Source organism: Castor canadensis, chromosome 5 (assembly GCF_047511655.1).
Source record: "Castor canadensis chromosome 5, mCasCan1.hap1v2, whole genome shotgun sequence".
In the NCBI taxonomy this organism is placed as follows: Eukaryota; Metazoa; Chordata; class Mammalia; order Rodentia; family Castoridae; genus Castor; species Castor canadensis.
Window position 1 is genome coordinate 76,604,711 of NC_133390.1, and position 18,877 is coordinate 76,623,587.

Here is an 18,877-nt window from a genome sequence, read left to right on the forward strand (position 1 = left end):
AGTGCCACACTTCTTTCTGCAGCATCTATTAAAGTAAAACCTTGTTGACTTTCTCCTAGTGACCAGGAAGGTCAAAGTGGAGTTTAGAATTCAGACAAGTCCACCATGGTTTTATTGCAATTATCTTCCAGTAACTCTTAAATCTTTTCTGGTTCACAGATTTCTATGGGTATTTGATGAAGGAACGGGGATCCCATTAGAAAGTAGTCATACATATTTGGGGGTGGATTCTACTTACTCCTTTTTGGAAATTTTTGATCACCAAATTGTATATTTTACTTGTGTTTTAATCTGGGCCTCCAAATGCTGATGTACACAGTGACTTCAAGACATAGTAAGGATGTGGACAGGATTGGAAGGGTATGTTTGTTTTGATGCAAATAGAAAGAGCTAGTCAACTCCTTTCTCAGGAATGTATCCCGAGTTAGTCCTGCCTTAGGGAAACAGCACTAGACTAGTCTGGGGCCTTAGCTTTTGTCACTGACTCATTCTGACTTTGAACATGTCCTTTCTTTTCAGTCAGCCTCCAGTTTCTTCACTGAGAACTCTGCAGAGTGAGGAGAGATGAGGCCAGGGACTCTATGTGAAAGTGCTGTCAACCCAGTAGAGTGTGGTGAAGGGATTTGGTAAGGCCAGCTCCTCAGCATCACCATCAGCTGCCCTCATATTAAACCATGACCAAGGCCTGAACATACAGTAGTCATCACCCTTGTCTTGGACAACCAGTACTACTTGTTTCATGGCTTGAAAATGAATATGAAGAAGCTTCCAGGCCAATGAAGCCATGTGACATCTCTCTGAGGTGACCATAATAAATACCTGTGTTGCCGGGTGTGGTGGCACACATCTAAAATCTCAGTTATGTGGGAGACTGAGGCAGGGAGATTTTGAGTTCTGGGCCTGCCTAGGCAACTTAGTGAGACCCTGTTTCAAAATAGAATAAAAAGAAATGCCAATGTCTACTTCGAATATTTTCCATCTTCTGTCCTTGCACATAGTCAGCCTCTACTTTAAGGTCCAATTTAAGTACCAGCCCCTCTGTGGACTCTTTCCTTCTGTTCTTCATATCTTGGGATTCTTGTCTATCTGATTTCAGTAGCATTTACTGGTTATTTTGTTCACCTGTTACTGAAATTAGTACCTACTATGTGGATGGCTTTGTGCTGATCAGAGTGATGTATTATCTCGATTAATTTTTTTCCAGATTGTTCATCTCTGCATGTGTCTGAAGTGACTTGTGAAACATTCATCCTTCATATCATCTAGCACATGGAGTTGACAGCTGACTGTCCGGAAATGAATCATCCCACTACCCTTACATCTCTGGTACAACATGGTAATGAGTAGAAGACATAATCATAAAAGTTATATATGCCCAGTTTAAAGTTTAGAAACACACGCAAGTATAATTTACCTATAGTTCCACCATCCACAGATAGCTACTGTAAATATCGTGTATTTCTTTTCTTTTTCCTTCATTCCTTCGTCCCTTCGTTCCTTCATTTCTTCCTTCCTTTCTCTTCCTCCTTCCCTCCCTCCCTCTTTTCCCTTTCCTTCTTCCCTTTCCTCCTCCTTCTCCTTCTTCCTCTTCTTCTTGCTAAAAATCAAACCCAGGACCTGTCCATGCTAGGAAAGCACTCTACTACCAAGCTACATCCCCAGCGGAACATTTTAGTGTATTTCCTCCTTAAACCTCTTTTATCTGTGTTTCTGTTTATCTAATTTGGAACATTCTCTATAAAAGTTTTGTGTTTTTAAAAACTTTCATTTGAAGATAATTGTGGATTTCCATGTAATTGTAAGAAACAATGCAGAGAGATCTTATAAACTCGGCACTCAGTTTTCCCCAATGGTAACATCTTCAATAACTATAATACAATATCCCAATCAGGAATTCATCAGCGATAGAATCCAGTGACCTTACTATAATTTCACTGGTTTTACATGCACATGTGTTTGTGTGAAACTGAGTGTGTGTGTGTGTGTGTGTGTGTGCTTTATTTCTGTGGAATGTTATCACATGTGCAGACTTAGGTAACTACCTCCACCATAGATGATTGAGATTCCTAACAGTGACACCCCACAGATGTCTCCTGGGAGAGAAGATACCTTCTTTGTAACATGGTTACCTTCTTTCCTCTATCCTGCCTCCCTTTTTCCTGCCAATGACTAATCTTTTCTGAGAGTGTGCATAGTTTTATAGTTCACATTTTCCTCATGCCATTACCATTTTTAAGGCCTAATTTGAATATTTGTCTAATATTCTACCATACTGATGAGCTACCACTAATCTACCAGTTCCCTTATTAGCTGTTTCAGTTATTGTTAATTTTTCACTATTACAGAAATTATTGTAATGAGATTTTTAATACACATGTCTACATATCACCACGCCTACATATCTGATTATTTCCCTTTGATGTATTCATGGAATTTAAATTACTAGCCAGAGGGTATGGAACTTCTAAAATTGCTGGTTTGTATTGCCAAATTGCTGTCAAAAAGGTTTATCCTTCAAATTCCATTGGCAGAGAAGAATGCTTGATTTATTATTCCTATACTAACATTAATTATCTTCGTCTTTTTGTAATCAACATTTATAAATATAATTAGCATGTATGGAGGTTTAGTTTTACTTTCACATAGTTCTTTGATCATTAGTAAATGTATGCAGTTTTGTGTATTTCTTAGCAACTTTTACCTATTTTTCTTTGAATTATCTGTTTGCCTTATTTATTTATTTATGTATTTATTTTTAACTATTTAAATGCCTCACTGTTTTCCCCATTGACGTGCTATGGCAAGCTTGTGAAGGGTTTGAGAACTGTTTAAGACAACGGCATATTTTTTTTGATGCCACCATAGAAGAAAGAGCAGCCCCAGATGTGAAGGGCAGTCCTTTCCAACATGACCGTGGTTGTGTTGGGTTTCAAGTCATCTCCTTGGGATGTGAGTGAAGTGCGTTCTGTGCACACTTGCTTTCCATTAGTGTGTGTATCCTTTGTGCCAAAATGGATTTGTAGTCTTGGCAAACTGGATGCTGCTGCTGGCAGAAAGAGATTGATGGCCTGTGTTCATGCAAGTGTGAGAACATGGTGGCACAGTTGTAAGTCAGCCCAAGTGCAGAATTTTCTCCTGCCTTTCTCCCTCACTTCCTTTTCACTTTTTTTTAGTTCTAAAGCGTCAGGAATGACTTGACTTACTAGACTCTGTTCTTTCAGAATGTCTCTGGATTGTACATTTCCCCCAGGTAAAACAGGTTTCTGAAAGAATTTAAAGAATAAAGACTTTTTTTTGAAGTCTACTCATCAGATGCACACCAAGTGTCAATCATCAATCTTTTAAAAAGTAGTGGATGTCAGCAACTCCCTCCAGGTGGGTATTAACATTATCCTGATTTTGCAGACGACGCTTGCTTTACTTCTCTGTCAAGCAGTTTTCTCAAGGTCAACAGTTAGTAAAGCATCAGCACCCGAAACTTGGGCCCACTTCTGCCAATGTCCAAGTGTATGCTGCTGTCTACACCACGGGGCTAAAGCTTTAGTCCTTAATCATGTGTGACCATAACAGTCTTTAACTACATGTGATCAGAAAGCTCACAGCAGAATCACGAGGCAGGCACTCAGGGGACAGGGCACAGGGTGGAACATTTACCAGAGCATTGGACCGTGGGCTGGGAGCGTCAGCAAACTGATGAATGAGAGGCCACAGCGATGATCTTCCAGGCAAAATGGCAAAGGAGAAATTGGACCGTTGACATAGAACGACAAAGAAGACGGGTAATGACAGGAATTAAGGTGGTTCCTTTCCTTCCTCAAAGACTTTGGGAACTGTACGTATGGTCTATTTCAGAGTAAGTGCGAAAGTCAGTAGAGTTTCTAGGGCTACAGATGAGGAAGAGTGGACTCCAGGGGATGGAAGGGAATTGTAAGAGGTTCCACCAAGGTGTACAAGTGAAGACCCAGGAGGGAGGGGGGTGAGCTTGAGCAGCAGGAAGACATGCTCCTTGCTTTCCTATGCCAGCCCCTCTCACAAGGTGACTCATTCCCACTAATTGAGTTGCCCATTGCAACTGCAAATAGTGCTTTTAAGAACTGGGACACTTGTAAAGGGACAGAGTGCTTTCTGGATTTACGGAATAGATTTTCTAAGACAGTGGTTTTCCTGTGTTTTTGGATCTTAACTCACAGTGATGGGGCTTTTTCTATCACAAGCCAGTGTGACATATCCATATATGCAAGATGGAAGCAAAATTTCGTGGTACAACATTTACTCTTACTATGCAAGGTAACTCAATTATTTCCTACCCTCTTCTCTTTCAAGTAGGTAAAAGTGCTGGTATCTCTCACTTAACTGATCATTCTGTGCTGAGCAGCACAGAATGCTGGCAGTTATCATCAGCTGGGTCCTTTGTAGCCACAATCAACAACATAGAAGGGTTGTGTGTGTCAATTTTTTTCCAGGGAGAAGAGATTAAAAAAAAATCCAGATGCTTTAATTCTGGTTAACCTCCATCCTTTTATCCTGTAAATAACTTCCACTAAGGTGCATCTGGAATTGTCCAAAAAGTGTCTCTGTAAGGCCAGGGTTGGAAGCCCACTTGGTGTATGTGCAGAAGTTTCTAGAGTACCCCTTTGAGCTCACTCTGATTTTGCTTGAGATAGGGCGTCATCCCTCACCAGCTTCCCAGGACCCATTGGCTGTGCGTACAGCGAGCCAGGCCTTTCTTGTTTGGGCCTTTGCTCCTTCCTATTTGATTGAATTTGCAGAGGAACTGTTTGCCTTTGGCCGCACATCCTGCATCATAATCAGGATGCTGCTGGCACAGAAAACCTGTTCCCACCCTGGCCTGAAATAACTGAACAGGGAAGTACGGTTTCTCCGTTCTCCAACCTTAAAGAAGGAGGTTCATATCTACCGTGTGCTGGCAATACATCAAAAGGCAACTCATTCACTTACAGTGAAATCAAGGAGGACAGGACGATGAATATAGAGGAAGGTTAAAATATCTTATTGAAAAGAAATTGTTCCGTTGACACTGAGGCTGACATATGTGTTAGCCAGAGTACAACAATCCAAAGAGATGCCTCCGTCTCTGTGGGATGTGTAAAAGGAATAAATCCACCCCTTAAGCTTTTTCAGTTCTTCAATTTGATAAATATGCTTCGGTCAAACTATGTATCAGGAGCTGTATGATTGGGGCATATTTGTTTTCTATGGTTGCTGTAACAAATTACAATGAACTTGGTGACTTCAAATAATAGAAATTTATTCCCTCACGGTTCTGAAGACCAGAAATCTTCAGTGAAGGTGTCAGCAGGCCACACTTCCTCTGAAGGCTCTGGTTGAGAATCCTACCTTGTCTCTTTCAGCTTCTGGTGACTCTAGGTGTTCCTTAGCTTATGGCTGTGCCTCTCTGGTCTGTCCTCTGTCTTCATAAGCTATTCTTCTCCCTGACTGTCTTTCCTCTGTATGTCTCTTACACAGATATTTGTCATTGGATTTAAGGCCCATCTGGGTTGCTCAAGCTGGAGATCCTTTGTCCAAACAAGGTCACTTCACATGGCCTGGGGATTAGGCTTTTCAGGGGACCACCACTCAACCAACTACATGGGGGATATGAAGTAGAAAAGGACAGAGTTCTTTTTCTCAAGGAGCTCAATGTAGTTGAGAAGACAAATAATTAGATAACAATGTAAAAAATATGTACACAGACTGAGCAGTGTTCCAAGTATGGGAGGGATGTCAAAGAGTGTATGTTGGCATTTGACATGAAAGTTGTGGTGGAGCAGAAATGGGATGTATATTTTCCATCTTTGAACTTTCTAATTTCCTGGCATCCAGAAATCACCACAGTAGGCACCTGCTAAAACACAAGTTTAATCTGAATAGAAAGGATTAATATGGACTGGTTGAGTTCAGCCAATACTGTTGGTTGTCTTGAGGTTTGGGGGAGTTGGCAGGAAAATGAAAGATGGCTCAAGCCATAAGTGGTTGAGATTTTTGGTGGTTTGCTAAGAGGTGTGGATCTGGATACCATGAATCAGGTCATTGGCTGTTTCTGTGGTTGAGATTGGAAAGAGAAGCATTTGTGTTGGCCTCCCAGAATCCAATCGTGCATGTCTGCCGTCCTCACACGAGTGCCCCTGTGGGGACACCACAGGCTAGGCAGCTGCCCCACAGAGGTGTTCTTTATTCCATGGCTTTGACTCCATGTTCTAGCTCCACCTTGGTGTGGTAGAGGAAGGCAGCTACTGCTCTGAGATGCCACAGAGGGACAAGACAGAGAAGTCTTGTTCTGTTCTCTTTTTGCAATTTATGTAGAACATCATTTACAATTTCTATACTGTCCTTGGACTTTATTTCTTCCTGATTATACATTAGATGACAAAGGTTCTTGATAATATATATAATGGAATCATTAATATTCCTGTGTGTAATTTGCTTGTTATTATGAAGAACATTTATTTTTTATGGTACTGGGGTTTGAACTCAGGGTTTCATGCTTAAGCCATGCGTCCAGCTCTTTTTGCTCTGGTTATTTTGGAGATAGGGTCTCACTTTTTGCCCGGGCCGGTCTAGACTTTGATCCTTCTTTTTAACCCTTCCTGTTGTAGCTAGGATGACAGGTGCACACCACCACACACAGTTTTTTCTGTTGAGATGGAGTTTCACAAACTTTATTGTCTGGGTTGGCCTGGAACGGCAATCTTCCTGCTCTTGGCCTCCCACATAACTGGGATGACAGGCACACGCCACTGCACTCAGGTATTGGTTGGGTTGGGGGGGGTCTTGTGAACTTTTGCTCAGGCTGGCTTAGAACTTTGATCCTCCTGATCTTGGCCTCCCAAGTAGCTAGGATTATAGGTGTGAGACACTGGCACCCAGCTAGGAAGAACATTTTTATTCTTAGGAGAACATGCTAAAATACTTTCTGGGTGGTGTTACAGTGCCTATAGTGTTCAAATGTTTCAGCAAAAATATAATAGAAGTAATATAAAAATTGTGAGCCAGGCACAGTGGTGCACACCGTAATTCTAGCACTTGGGAAGCTGAGGCAGTAGAATTGAGAGGTTGGAGCCAGTGTGGAATTCATAGCAAGACCCTGTCTCAAAAAAAAAAAAAAAAAAAACCAATAGGGAATGTATAGGTCAGTGGTAAAGCATTTTCCTAGCAGGCATGAGGCTCTGGGTTCAAGCCCTAGCACCACAGTTGCTGAGGCCAGGTGGAAGTTATATGAATGCTCATTGTTCTGTTCTTCCATTTTTCTCCATACTTGAAATTAGTATTAATTTTTTGAAAAATTAAAAAAAAAACTTTGAGGGAAGAATGGGGGAAGGAAATTCTTGAAGCAGAATTTATTGGCCTATTTCAGGGACTAGGAAGCTTCTAAATTTATTTGTCAACTTTTGTGGGTGTGTTTGTGTGTATGTATGTTTCTTTCCTTTTTTTGGAGGAAAGGTTTATTGTTTGTAATTTTTCTTTGATTTTAAAAGTTGTCTATTAACCTCCTTCCTCAAGGTTAATCACTACTGCCTAAAAGTAGAGATATGCCAGGCACTGGTGGCTCACACCTGTAATCCTAACTACTCAGGAGGCAGAGATCAGGAGGATCATAGTTCGAAGCCAGCCTAGGCTAATAGTTCAAGAGACCTTATGGTGAAAATACCCAACATGAAAAGGGCTGGTAGAGTGTCTCAAGTGGTAGAGTGCCTGCCTACTAAGCATGAGGCCCTGAGTTCAAACCCCAGAACCACCAAAGAAAAAAAGTAGAGAAACATTTGCTTGCATTATACTTTTTGTAAATGGATAAATAGGCAAATATACTGCTGAGGTAGTTTTCGTACTTTGTTGCAAAATTTAGATGCTAAATATAAATCATGCATTTTTGCCTTTATTTTCATTAACTTATTTCTTGATTTTTCTTAATTAGTTCTTTTCTTATTTTAGTTGAATTATTAGACTTTTACTCAACTTTAAATGATGCTTGCTAACACTAACAAATTTGCTTTTCCTGGCACTAATTTAAAACTAAAGTAAAAATTTTGATACCTTTCTTGATTATAAAAATAACATGGACTCACATATACAAATTGGAAAATACAAAAATGCGTGAAGAAGGAAGAAAATTACCATTACTTCATGCTCTAGAGGGAGTTACTATTAATATTGCTGCCGTTAGTATCCTGCTGATTACACTCCATGGACTCAACCAATCATGGATTGAAAGTCTTTTTTTTTTTTTAATATGCATCTGCATTGATCATGTACAGATGTTTTTCTCTTTCATGAGTCCCTAAAAAATACAGTACAGCAACTGTTTATATAGCATTTACCTTGTATTAGGTTTTATAAGTAATTTAGAGATTATTTAAAGTCACATATGGGAGAGTATTTTTAGGTGACATGCAAATACAACCTGCTATCTTGGTATCCATGGGGGGTTGATCACAGCTCCAGTACCCCTTAGATCCTGTATTCTAATGTATTTCTTGCTATTGGTAAGGATGCACCTATGTATATATATATATATATATATATATATTCATATATATGAAACAAACTTGAATGAGACTGAACATATAGATTTATGTTATGCAAAAAGGAGTATTTCAAACTTTTTACTTTTTAATGATTGCCCAATCATTTACTTTTTAATGATTGACTTTTGTATTAAATATAATTGCTCTAAATAAATATTTTTTAGGTTTTAGTGAAGATGAAGAGACATCTTTTCCTTAGAATCTCTGATCTCTTCTGAAAACTTAGCAGGCTGGGTTGTATCATTCCTGCTTGTTGTAGTTAATTTGACTCCATTGAGTTGCTGCACTGAAACAGGGAAGAAAACATTTTTTTAAGGTAGGTTTTTGTGCTCTTATGGTTATTGAAGAGGGGCTAGGGCAAAGCTAATTTCAAATTGTTGGAAATCTGGCTGGGGGGTGGAAAGAAACATGTATGTGGCTTGTTCCTACAGTTCTGGTACTTTGTGAAATAAAAATAGTGCAAGGAGTACATGCTCTAGCTGCCTGCTCTTCTGAGCCCCAGGATGTTAAGGGACCAGAGGAGAGAGGAGGGGCCCCAAGAGGGAAAGCAGGGGCTGGCAATGCGGCATTTACCTTCCTCTGACTTTTGGTAGCACTTGGTGAGAAGCTAATCACATTTTGATTTGAACCAGAGTTATTCATTTACTTACATTAATATGTGTAAAGCTCCAACAAAGCGTCTTGCACTTGATAAGCAATTGATAAGCACACGGGGCAAATACTGATTCCCTCCTGTCAGAGGAGACAGTGGGTTCTTGGGAGGCATTTTGCATTGTTCTGCACAGTACATAAGAGCATGGGGTTGGATCCACACACACCTGTTTAGGGTCTTAAATTTGCTTCTTATTAGCACCCTGACCTTGGGAAACCTGCTTACTGCCTCTGACCCCCATTACCCATCTGTGAAATGCTGTTAGTAATAGGTCTCATCTCATTGGGAAATTGAAAGGTCAAGTAACCATTTGCCCGTACCAGTGGCTCGCATCCGTCAAGCGGGCACTGCATTTAGAGCAGTTTTCAGGGCTCTCGGTGTGACCATTTGTATTCATCAGTTTCTCAGCACTGACAAAATAATGAAGAAAAGCAGCCTAAAGGAGGAATGACTTATTTTGACTCACAGTTTCAGATGTTTCAATCCAAAGTTAGCTAGAGCCATGGCTTTGGGCCTGAGGTGAGGCAGGAACATGGCAGCCAGGAAAAAGAGACAGTGATAGGAAGGGGTAGGGGACATGCTCTTCAAAGAAATGCCCTCAGTGATGCACTCACCCTACTAGAACCCACCTTCCACAGTTCCACCACCTCCCAATAGACTATTCAAATTTTGGTTTGCGCAATGGGTTAATCCATTAACCTATTAACCCATGATTAAGGCAGAACCTTAGTGAGCCAACCATTTCCCAAAAGTCCCATTGAGAAGTACTCAATGCTGAGTACTTCTTGCATTGGGGACCAAGCCTTCAATACATACGGTATCCAAACCATAACACCATCTTATTTAATTCTCGTAACTCTGTGAGTGAGGGACCAGGATTCCCATTTTGTAGATAGGGAAATGGAGGCACAAGGGTCAGGAAAGCCATTCTAATCTCCTTTCCCCTGGGCCTTTGCTCCAACCCAAGTAGACAAGTCATCTCTAAGGAACTGTAGCCTTCATGCAGGGAGATGTTCATAAATCCTGGGGGATAGCAGCCCATGGTGAGTTGCTGGCTGAATGTACCTGGTGCTGCCAGCCCAGGAGGAGAAGGCCACTGCTTGCCTCACCCTAAAATGTTATGGAACACATGCTTGACTCTGGTACTCCCCTCTTCTGTGCCCAAGCTCCCACTGAGTGGTGGTCATAGAAAAAGAAAAATGAGAGAAAAATAGAAGGGGAGGGAGGGAGGAAGGAAAGAAAGAAGGAAGGAAGGAAAGAATTGAGGCACAGAGACATTGACTAATGTGCCCAAGGTCACAGAGCTATGAAATAGGAGAACTGGGATTTGAACTGAGGAAGCTTAGTCCTCTTTTTGAAATCTTTACATCCCACTTTGCACAATGCCATGCCTCTGCCATGCCTCGCTAGCTGTTTGTGTGACTACATGTGTAAAATGCCTGGGAAATTCCTGTGGAATAATGACCACACCAGTGTCTTCCCAGCTATTAGAGGAACATGACACGTATTCCTGATGCAGATGAGAAAATGCACTTGTTTAGAAAAGAGATGCATAGATGAGCCTGGTGTTTAATCCTTTAAAACTCACGTTTAAATAACCTCACGGAAAGAGGTTTGGCCTGGTAAGATTTCTGCCGTTCGCAGTTCCAATCAGCTGTTGAGGTTGGGCTGCCGCCAGATTGATGACTCTGCTCCCATATGTAAGAGGGCGATGCGTGAGGGTGTTACCAGCAACTGAGACCTGGACGGGCTTGCAGGCTGGGCATCCAGCCGAGTCACACCCAAGTGGTGGGCGCTTGCCAGCTTTGGGGCTAAGCTACTGCCCTGCGAGGCTGGGCAGGGCAGGCAGCTCTGTGCTTGCTGATTCTCTGGTCTCCCAGGGCAACAGCCTGGAGCCGGCCGTGGTCACCCGTGGGAATGCTCCTCCTGAGTCAGCGGGCCTGCAGAGCCCCAGGGTGTGGCTGTCTGTTCCCTTGGGCCCCAGCACAGATGCCTCTTCATCTCAAAGGATGTCATTGCGCCATCAGGGGTTCAGGGCTGGAGCTGCAGGACAGAGGCCATTTGTCCCCAGAAAGGCTTGGTTTTAGGATTTTTCACTGGCTGTTGCTGTATGCATCAAATGTTTAGGGAGGGGTGCATTTTAAGACCGTGATTGCACCAGTGCACGACCACCAGAAAACAATCAGGGGCTTTGGTTCTAGAACTCTTCCTCTGATTTGTTGTATAAATTTGGGGGAATTCACTGTTTCTCCTCTGAGCCCCAGTTTCCTCACCTGGAAAATTAAAATCTCTCTAGGCCTGTCCATGTCGCGGACTATGTTGAGAACCAAATGAGACAACAAATATCAGATAGTCAATAAACTGCAAGATGTTACACAGAAGCAAAGAACCTTTTTTTTTTTTTTTTTCTGGTTCCTTCCAGTTTAAAGAATCTTGTGCAAGGCCATCCTTGAAGGGCTGAAGTTTGGTGTTCTTAGGAGAGATGGCTGGAATCTGAAGTACCAGAGGCATCTCCAAGAGGTAGGGAGAGCTTAGGGAGGTAGAGGTCACAGGATTCAGCACTGCTTGGTCTGAGATCAGTGTTCTCCATTGACAACCTCAGGGAGCTGGGATCTCATTTTATTTAGTGGGAAACAGTCTCAGTGCCTCTTTGTCTTTCATGGTATTCTTTGTGAACTTTCCTATTTTGGGGGTGCATGTTGGGGGACAGGGGGCCCCCCTCAGAGTGAAGATGTCCTTGAGAGGGTGAACAGTTGTATATCCAGAAAACTAAAGGTGAGGGAAAAGGTCCTGAGGAGGTCGCATCTGAGTCTAGTCAGGATTACATTGGAGAGAAGGAGGAGCAAAGGGTGGTGCAAGCCCAGTGGTGGCTTCGGGTGCTCTGATACCCTTCCTGTCGATTCGTGTTGGAAGCAGCACAAAGCTTTCAGTTGGTTTGGGGAGCTGGGAGACAAGGAATTGGGTGAGGAGTTGCTTCTCTTATGTCTTAAATAGGTGACAAAATCACAGCACTCCTGTCCTCTGAGCAGAGAGACACAGCTTCAGCTGCGTTGGAACAGTCTACTGAGGGCTGCACAGTGGTGGGTAGGATAATTCTGGACCCCAAGTTCTTCCTTCCATTCCAACAATATCATGTCCCTAGGATCTTAGCCAGGAGAGTGACAGACTGGAACTCATGTCACAGAAAGTAAAGAGACTAGGAATGTTCACTTTGACACATTAGGCTTGGCTTCATATACCTGAAGGTCCATCGGGGGAGGGACCACCAATCCTTTCAGGCCTCTGCTCCTTTTTCCCTTGCTTCTTCTTTTCTCCCACTCTCCAGGGGAAGAATTCAGCTGAATATAGGAAAGAAGTTTCTATGTGTCCATATGTCTGAACGTGGAGAAGAAGAACCTGGCTATCCACATGTGGAGCCATTTAGAGACAGGTGGACCTCCAGCTGTGACTTCATACAGCTAGGATCCTTTCTACCTGGGGTTCACTCTGTAAGGCTCCCAGAGCTTCCTGAATGATGCAAAGATCCTGTAGGTCTGTTGTGCTGCCTCCTTTTCCAAAGCAATAGCCTTTGGTGTGCTGTCAAGTTCCTCTTCCCTCTGGTTTTGCTGGAGGGGAGGATGGCCTGCATTTGTCGTTCTGGTTTCCGAGAAGCCCTCTTTTTCATGTTTCTTCTTCCTTCTTTATTCACAACTTCTTGCTTTTGGCACAAAAGTTTGTGTGGATTTGCTCAGAACAATTACCCTCCCCTGAGAAGCATGTGGAATGCTTAAGGGATATCTCTGTAAGTTGTGGACCATATTTTTATGGCTGGAAATTAACCAGAGTACTACAAAAATATAGGCTTGGTTATTCAGCTTTGTGTCCTGAAGATTCGCAGCCTCCCTGCCTCTTACTTTTGTACTTAACCTCTGAGGGCCATTTTTACTTTCTTGGACCAGATCCCTCCCTCCTCACTGAAGGGGACTTTGGGGTTACTTGAAGCTCTGTGTTTTCATCGTCAGGTCTTCTGGGCCTTCCCTCACCTTCTAGATACTGTCATTCTCCTTCATTTCCTTTTCTCACTTTAGTCCTTGCCTCCTCCCCAGTTCCTCCTTCTTAGAGCCGAAGACACCTGTCTGTCCTCCCTATTTCCTGAAGGGACACACGTAGGTCAGGGGTGTTGGATGTGCGTATTTAAGCTCTCCTTGCAAACATTCTTTTGCTTTGCTATGGTTGTAAAATTCTGGCACACTTCTACATTTTAATCATTTTGATGACTCTTTTCATACTTCAACATAAGGGCATTTTCCTCTTTGCATTCACTTTTGGGCTTAAGATGCTAAGAACTGAGAAAAACTGAGTCACAATTATGATTCTACAGGGTTCTATGTTTTTCCATGACTCCACATTGGCTATCTGACAGACATTGGGGTAGGCACAGAGGACAAAGGAACTGGAAGCTTCCTGCCCTCAGGTGTTCAGAGTCTCATGGTAGAGACTACCCCCTGTGGCCCAATCAGCCAAACAAGGGATTGTGGGCCACGGAGGAGGAGGTTTGACTTGGGCTTGGGTAGAGATTGGGTAGCTCAGAATTCTCAGCTACAAAGTAGGCATCTCAGATGGGTCTTGAGGCACAGGAGGAAGATTTTGCTAGGGAGACAGGAAAAGCAAGGGACCACAAGAATACTGGCCTATTAAGAAACCGAAGAGAGACGCTGCAGGACCTGCAACCCAGAGCATCCCAGCAATAGCTCTTCAAGTCTGCAATTAAAAATGGCCTCCAATAAAACTAGTTTGCAAAAAATGGGAAAGAAACAGAATGGAAAAAGTAAAAAAGTTGAAGAGGCAGAGCCTGAAGAATTTGTGGTGGAAAAAGTACTGGACCAGCGTGTAGTAAATGGGAAGGTGGAGTACTTCCTGAAGTGGAAGGGATTTACAGATCCTGACAATACTTGGGAGCCTGAAGAAAATTTAGATTGTACAGAGTTAATTGAAGCATTTCTTAATTCTTAAAAAGCTGGTAAAGAAAAAGATGGTACAAAAAGAAAATCTTTTATCTGACAGTGAATCTGATGATAACAAGCCAAAGAAGAAAAGAGAGGCTGCTGACAAACCAAGAGGCTTTGCTAGAGGTCTTGATCCTGAACAAATAATTGGTGCCACAGACAGCAGTGGAGAATTGACGTTTCTCATGAACTAGAAAGATTCAGATGAGGCAGAGTTGGCACTGGCAAAAGAGGCAAATATGAAGTGTCCTCAAATTATAATTGCATTTTATGAAGAGAGACTAACTTGGCATTCTTGTCCAGAAGATGAAGCTCAATAATTGTTTGCATTGTTTTTAATACATATTTATACATATATATAAAATCTAAGTCTTAGTTTTTGAATTACTAGTGTGAAAAAGATAACCACATTCTAATGAAAATCAAGTTTGTTATGTTGGTTTTGAAAGTAGTGTTGGGGGAGTTGTTGGGGTTTTTTGGTTTTGTTTTTTGCAGCAATAGTACTGGTTACTTTGAACAGATAAAATAAAAGCTTTCTGTATTTGCTTCCTTTATCAGAAAAGACTATTTGATACCATGGTATATTTCCTCTGCATTTGAGAATAGCTTTAATGTTAGGGAAATTTTACAGTCACTAATCAGACCTTATCTTTTAACTGGCATGCCAAAGGACCATTCTGGGCTTTTTGTTTGTGTTGGCGTGCACATAAAATATTTAGATGGTTTTGGAGGTGGTTTTAGGTGCTGGGGATTGAAGGCAGAGCCCTGAGTATGGTAGGCAAGTGCTGTACCACGGGGCTTCAACCCCAGCCTTTTCTCTTTTTGTTTGGAGATAAGACAGACTCACTGGGCCTCAAACTTGAAATCCTCCTGCCTCTACCATCCAAGTGCTGGGATTACAGGTATATATCACCACATCGGGCTTGTTTTGGTTTTCTATAGACACATAAATACAATTGTTTATTTGCAAAATTCCTTGTTACCAGTACCAACAACTTCCCCAGCCAGAAGAGGAAACTAGACAAATCCTGGTTTGTTTTAATTAGCTAAACAAGACTAAGTGCACATTTAAAGGTTCCTCTAGGGAGCCATTCCTTTACAGAAAGTTGAAATCTGTACTAAAAGGTTAAGAATCATGAAATATCTCAGACTTGGCTCATGGAAATGTAATCCACTGGTTAGAAATACTGGCAATTTAGGACTTGCTGGCATAAATTTGTGAAAATTTTATAAATTGACCTGCATGCTTTTTCTTTTCCCAGACTCATTCCTTACATGTAGGCTCGATCTTTGCAGTATTTGGGTTGCTGGTTCTGCAGAAGCCAGGAAAACAACTTTGTAGTAATCAGAATGTTATCCAACTGTATATTGTTTACTTTATTGTAAATAATGGTGAACAGTGGTCAATAAATAGTTTTATATTAAAAAAAAAAGAAACTGAAGAGCAGGGCTGGAGATATGGCTCAAGTGGTAGAGCTTTGCAAGTGTGAAGCCCTGAGTTCAAACCCAAGTCTCACCAAAAAAACAAAAAAGATGAAGAAATCAAATAGCAGTTGGATATAAGCAAATAGAGTGGAGGGAGTAGAAGTGCAGGGAGGAGGGGAGACTTGGGTCATCTTAGCTCTCATAAGAGCCTTAGTGCCATGTGATGGTTGGACTTTGTGGATGAGAATCAGAGAACTGTACCCCCCCACTATGACCTTCCTTAGGACTTTCCTACCCATGAAGGTGGATCTCCCTCTCTCCCTCTTCACTGGAAGATGCGCTGAGAGACTTGACCAAGTCTATGAGAGATCCCTCAGGTTGCATTGTGGAAAATCAAGGGAAATAGTGAGAGACTAGGACCTGCCTTTGGAGGCATTCATGATTATCCAGGTGAGAACTCTCCAGTGTCTAGGAGGCTGGTCACACCTGCATGGAGTGTGTGTTTGCACTGCCCTCCACACCCAGTGACAGGTACTTCATCTGTTGCTCACACATTCTCTGGTTGTGGCCACCGATCCACCTCACTTACCAGAAGTCACCCTCAATTATTTAGAGACGCCCTGGCTACCATTGTACCAACCAAACTCTCTTGGGTACTGCCCCAAGGACACGCATACCAGAGAAATGGCAGCATGGCTGAGGTACAGCCTCTGGCACCAGTGGAAGGAAACAGGTTCTCTGTGTCACAGCTGAGTTGGGATCAGGTTTACTATTTCTGTAGCATCTACTGCAGTCCTTATTGCCATTGTAATTTCAGTAATGGATCTGTTGGGCTGGGGAGGCCAACCTGTGCCAGTGTGAACTCAGAGACTCCCTGCTCCCAGTGTGGGATGGCTGTGGACATGTTTCTGCAGGCCTTTTGCCTGTGCCTTGGTGGGTTCTTGCATTACCTCACCCAGCTGAACATCTGCTAGTGTCATCCTGAGGAGTGCTGATTCTTTATGTGCAGACTCTGCAGTTTTTCCAGCTCCTAGAGACCAAGGCCTGCAAGCCAGCCCTTCCCTCTGCACTTTACCTCCAAAGGTTTAGAGCATGTTTGCCTGAACGTTCTAGGTGCCTGGCAGAAAAAAAAGACCTCAGGGGGGCCAAACACCTTTGGGAAAACCTGAGTTGAACAATGCATAGTAGTTTAATTGCCTTCAGGTCTTTTTAGCATCTTTAATTTGCTGATACATATTGTGACTCTCTAAGACAGTATAAGAGTATGACTAACCCAGCTCTTATATCCAGTCCATCAGGGAGCTTCCTCCTGCCTCCCATCCCCCATTCCTTGCTGCTTTGGCTGCTTCTCGCTGGGGAGACAGAAGTTCCACTGGTCCCAGCCTTGTCTGGAGTAGATTCCAAGGAAAGCTAGACTCTGTCTCCTAGATTTTAGAGTGGTTTACATGAGCGGCAGTCCAAGCCTATACTGTTTGCCTGGTATAAGCATAACAGACAACTCCCTCCACACACCCTTTGCTTTCAGAAGTGTCCTGGTTTGGGGTATAAATGATTTGATCATGACCATAATCCACTGCAGACCCCAAGGCACAGCCAATTGGCATTTTGAAATCCAAAGGGCAGCTCATTGTTAGACTTTGGTTCTGCCTATAACACAGTCTGATGTCACCCTGTGACTCACCACTTGCTCTCTGACAACCTCTGATATTTGCCACTAGGCCCTGAATTCTTTCCGCCTTTATTCAGTCACCATCTTCAGTCTGGCAAAATGCCTCACCTTCTTAAAAGTCATTCTGCAAGGGGTTGACAGAACATCAGTGTCCCTAAAAAACACAGCCCCCTTTGTGGTAGGTGTCTCTTCACAATGCTTTCTTCATCTATGGCATGCCTGGACCTCCTTAAATCTTGAACTTTTGGGCCTCTGTGTCTGCTGAATTGTTGCTGTCAGTCTGTCTCCTCCTTGTCTCCTTTTATTTCTTCTAAAACAGCCACCTTCCTGCTGTCAGGTGCACTGAAGGAAGTTAGGTTAGAAAATATCAGGAAACCATCCCCATTTAGGGGAAGAGATAAATAAAAGAGGAAAAGCCAAGCATGTAAGGCAGAGACCAAGTAGTGATGAATTAACGGGAGTCACAAAATGTATTGAGGAAAATAAATGAGTTAGAAAATGTCTTTGTGTTATTTTTTTGAAGGGGTTATTAATAGCCTCTAGGGATTGATTTTCAATGTTTGCTGCTTTCTTTTTTATGCCTCTATTGACAGATTCATTTTAAACTGTAGACTTTTAGCTTTCCAGAATTCTTTAGCTATAGTGTTCAAAGTGGAAAGGTTTACTGAAGAAATGCTTTGCTTTTTATTTGACAAGAGTGAACAGTAAGAGCGATCCTTAATACTAGCAAAAACTTATAAAAAGAAAACACTTCAGTTACAAACACAAAAGGAAACTAGTGGTTAGGTATTTGGGATCTGTTTTATTATAGACTGTTTTGGATGTAAATCCTATATACTGATTCTTATCTGGTTGTAAATGTCTCAAGTAATAGAGTTTCACTGCTTCTTCATGGATATTTTGTTTAATGTTCTTACATATGTCTGGGACAGACTCTTAAATCTTTTTCTACAAATATACAAACAAACAAAGGAACTATTTTGGCTTTTAAATTTGATCTTTAAAAAGTTGTTTAAGTTACAGATCTTAAAGTGGCCCCTTTCTTGATTAACCATTTTGCATTTTTTAGTCTTTTCTTTCACCCTACCCCCCTACCCCCACTCCGCCATATAGCTTTGCTTTGCCTTCTTTTGAGCATGTGGAAGACATACATGTTTTTTTCTTTTAATTTCTTTGAAACTACGGTGTTATTTGACTTTAACCCTATCTTCTAGGTTTCTTTTATACGCACACACATATATAGTAGTTTCGAATTGTTTTCAGCTCATTCTCCTGTTGTAGAATTTTTATGGCGATTTTTCTCTGACCAATCCAAATCTAAACTAAGCAAAAAACAAATCAGAAACCACTCTCAAAAATACAACAAAAAAAAAACCAGGAAGGGGGCGGAGGAAAAAAAATACAACAAAACCTCACCAAATTTCCTTGGCTACTTTGATTGGGCAGCTTCTGGGTCTCAGGAGATAACTAAAGTTTCTTTCTTCCTGCTTCTTGTTTGAAGCATACCTATGCACATAAATATATATCAGTATTTCATCTCAAAAGGTACTTCAACTCCAGGATGTAGCTCACCACTGAAAAACTTAAAAGAAATATTTGTTCA

General features: G+C 41.9%; 1 long non-coding RNA gene and 1 pseudogene across 1 annotated transcript in view; both read left to right on the plus strand.

Moving 5' to 3' along the window:
• The window catches only part of LOC141423267 (uncharacterized), a 68,039-nt gene that overhangs the window by 11,481 nt on the left and 37,681 nt on the right, over positions 1-18,877 (plus strand). The window contains exons 2-3 of the long non-coding RNA XR_012447990.1: positions 520-626; positions 1,205-1,336. This is a non-coding gene — a long non-coding RNA (uncharacterized lncRNA). The remainder of the gene's footprint in view (positions 1-519; positions 627-1,204; positions 1,337-18,877) is intronic.
• Positions 8,629-18,244, plus strand: LOC141423266 (chromobox protein homolog 3 pseudogene; annotated as a pseudogene).